We start from the raw sequence: 3,807 nt of genomic DNA on the forward strand, positions 1-3,807 counted from the left end.
AACTAGCTAGTTTTGCCTCTGGGTCTGCAAAAAAACACATTTTCAGCCTTTTTAAGACCTTTTGTATGGGATTCATTATTTATTTATTTTTGCAATTACTCAGACTCAGCCAATGAAACTATGCACATGATTACAAATCAGCTCTGTGCTTACCAAGTAAATGCAATTAGAATTTTGCATTAGTCATTGTAATGCACTGTATTTTCTTTCTCAGGCATTAATTCACCTTGCTTGCCTGGAATAAATTCAGGTCTTTTCTCTTTCACCTTGTGCAGGTGAGCTTCATTTGTTCTGCTCATGTTAAATTTGTTCTTTTGTTTTCTTCTCACATAAATATAGGCTCTCAAGGACTTAACGCTCCATAGAAAGAAGGCTACAAGAAGTATGCCGAACAGCAAGAACACATTAGCATCCTCTGAGTCCCCGTCCTCATAAATCTTTCTTCATCTCCCCCTTTTGCATGCATGAAGGTTTTATTCCCAGCTGTCTCTAAAATGCAGTAAAACAGAGTACAATATCCAGTGATGTGAGTAACGTGTGGCATGCAGTGCACTTATTTAAAACCTTTGTCATTTTGTACTTCACTGATTGGCCCAGGACAGTTGGAACACTTGAAATATGATAATTGTGTTTTCATGCAGTCCTGATAAGTCTGCCACACTCACGTTGAGGGGGGAGCGAAGCACTGCTGCACTTTGTACCGATGTTGCAATCATCGTCCTCACCCCCAGCTTAATTTTTAAGTAAGTTACATATCTTAGTGTTCCCATTACCAAGAGGAAACAACAGCTCTGCACACACAATGGCTTTGTTTACACATATAAAGTATTTCACACAGTAGCTTATTTCCTGCTTCAGGTTCATTTATGGATGTGCTGTTATGTAAGAAATAGTGTGATAATAAAACATACAAATAGAGGTCTAGTCTAGTTCAGTATGTGGTTTATTAATACAAATGCATGGAAAGATTGTAAATGTGTATCTCAGCTGTTTCTGTAGAGTGCAGGGAGGGTGTTATGTGCTGTATGTGATTAGGGTGAAGACAAAGGTCACAAGGGAAGAGAGAAGTCCCTAGGTAGGTAAAGTACATAGAATCAAGCTATTGTAGTTTATATACATAAGTCTCTCTTATGATACAATAATATGATTCAAGTAGCTGATGAAGGTAGTATGAACTATCTAATCCCTTGTTGTTTAGATCAAAGTCAGTCTGTTTACCAAGTTTTATGGAAATCCATTTATGCACTTCTCAGGTATCCTGCTGACAGGCTAACTGGGCAGATAAGAAACTGTCCTTCGTTGAAGTAAATATAGTATGGTAAAAAACACAGTCTAGGGCATTCCCTCACACACATGAAAACACACACACACAGCAGGGACACAGCATGTAAAAAAACATTATCACCAGCAGTCCTGAATATATATCCTATTATGTGCACAGCCATGCTCTCTGTTGAGGATATCAATGTGTTGTACAGTCATTAGCTTTTTAAAGAGCCTTGTTTTTCATTCACTCTGGTTGAGCTTTAAGTAATGCTGTTTTCAGTTTAAATGTTATTCACCACAGATTGCTACACTATGGAAATCGATTTAACCTTTCTTAAGCACATCACGCTCTCTCAAACAAACTCAGCAGGAGCTGTCACTTATAACTGATGAGACCTTTCAGTGCTGTAAATTCAACATACATGACATTTAAAGCAGCAATAATCAGTATTTTTAAAACATGTATCAAATGACGTGAAAACGTGAAAACAGTGTGACATTGTGAAAAGGGGTCACTCGTAGTGATGAACCCACAGAGCATTAATCTGTGAATCTGCAGTTCCCCTCGGATTTACAGAGCATTATATGTCTGGCCTACAACTTTATTGTTTTGTTTCACTCTCATTGATAGCATTTTTTTTGGCTGCATCAGAGAGGTATCTTCAGTAAAAAAAAAAAAACTCTAAAATTCTGCTGTACATTACGTGACTGGCACCAAAAGGCAGACAGTTGCAGTTAGAAAAGGAGCTAAAGAGCTAGAGTTTTCCTTCAGAAGTTGGTACAGACAAAAAACAGAGCTAAACAAGAGTGAATATTGGCCTTACAGTGCAAATTAGCACATTTCATCATACAAAAATTGATGATATGTTAGTGTTGTGTTTATAATTTGTTTTGGCTGCCCACCAGTGGCCAAAAAATTTGTTACTGCAGGTTAAAAGGGGAAATAATTCTAAAACAGAACAGAAACAGGTCCATATTAAATGTAGAATATATACATCTTTATAAATCTCTACAAAAGGGTTGTGAGGTCAATCATCTCTGCAGACCTCAAAAGTTTGCAGTATGCAGGGGATTGCCATTGAGCTCCTGTCATACAGTTGTAGTCGTGTGTAGCTCTGCTGATAAATAAGGCTGTAGCTGTTATTTTCATCCAGTGCAATGCACAGTGTTTTGGTGATTTGGAAATAATTTCAGGCAATGGTTAAATAATTTGTTGAGTTTATTTTGGTCTTTTCTAAACTCCACTCAGAAGGGATTTGAAGATGAAAACAAGGGAGAGCTTTGAATTTGAATGGATGCCCCTCCAACTTCTTTCTAAACATCACTTCAATTTGAAACACTTGCTTGGTGTAGTAAATTGGCATTTGCCTCGCCGTGGCGTGCACAAACATTCATTCATCAATCTGTCCACTCTCACATTCCCCCTCTTCATCTGTCTCCCTCTGTCACCTCCCTTTCCACTCCCATTTCCTTGTCTCCTTTCATTTCTCGCTCTTCTCCCTGCGTTCTTGCTCAGTCCCCTGTTTCCCTTTTCCCACTTCCCCCCATCTCTCTCTCTGTTTCTTTCCATGGGACTACACCACCTACTCTCATGAATACATCTGCGTCATTCTTCTCATGCAACTACGTCAGACCTACTTAAGGATCCTGGGGGGGAAGAGTGTTTTTTGTAATGCACCCTCATCCATAAAGACGAGTATGTGAAGTGTGGAAGGAAGAAAGGGGAATTGATTAGGGGAAATAGAGAGAGAGGAAGTTATAGAGGGGACGGATGGATGGCAGTGAGAAAGTGGGCATGAAGGAAATGTAAAGGAGAGAAAAAAGCAGGAGAGGAGAAAATGGGGTGCACAGATGAGTGTTGAGGATGGCTCTGCTTGAACATGTTGCACGATACAAATGTGTGTACTCTGGAGATGTGATATATGATTTAAATATAGGATGTGATGTACTTGCATCTGTTTCCTAACTGTGACATCTGTGCAATATTAAAGTGCTAAAAAGCAAGATTGTCCCAATCAGATTTCTTTGCTCCCGATCCCAGTCCATTAACAGTAAGTGTCTGCCAGCACCAACACAGACTCTGAATCTGACATTCTCACCCAACACTGTATGGTTCCAGATTTTTTTTGCAGAGCATTTTGGGAAGTTTTTGACAGCTGGTGTACTTAAAGCAAACAAACAAAGAATAGGAAATGGATCAGGCTTTACTGTATTTAATACTGATACACAATAAGGTTTCCTGGACTGGGCGTGTCCTTGTGGACTAGTGGTTAGGATGCATAGGGCCGCAACATCCCCGGTTTAATTCCAGATGGGGATCTTTATTACATGTCATGACCTTCTCCCCATGTTTCCTGTTTGCCTGTATAGTGTCAACTGTCATAAATACAGTAAGTATAGTTATCCTGGATTGGCCTCAATCCCGATTCTGAAGATCGATTTAGGACATCCCTACAAAAAAAATGTTTTACCAGAGACCAGCCATCTTTTTAACTCTACATATTCAAAGTAGAAAATATGGAACAGCTTACAAGACATGAT

The sequence above is a fragment of the Morone saxatilis genome, unplaced genomic scaffold (assembly GCF_004916995.1).
Source record: "Morone saxatilis isolate NCDOM2014 unplaced genomic scaffold, NCSU_SB_2.0 Contig1, whole genome shotgun sequence".
Classification (NCBI taxonomy): Eukaryota; Metazoa; Chordata; class Actinopteri; family Moronidae; genus Morone; species Morone saxatilis.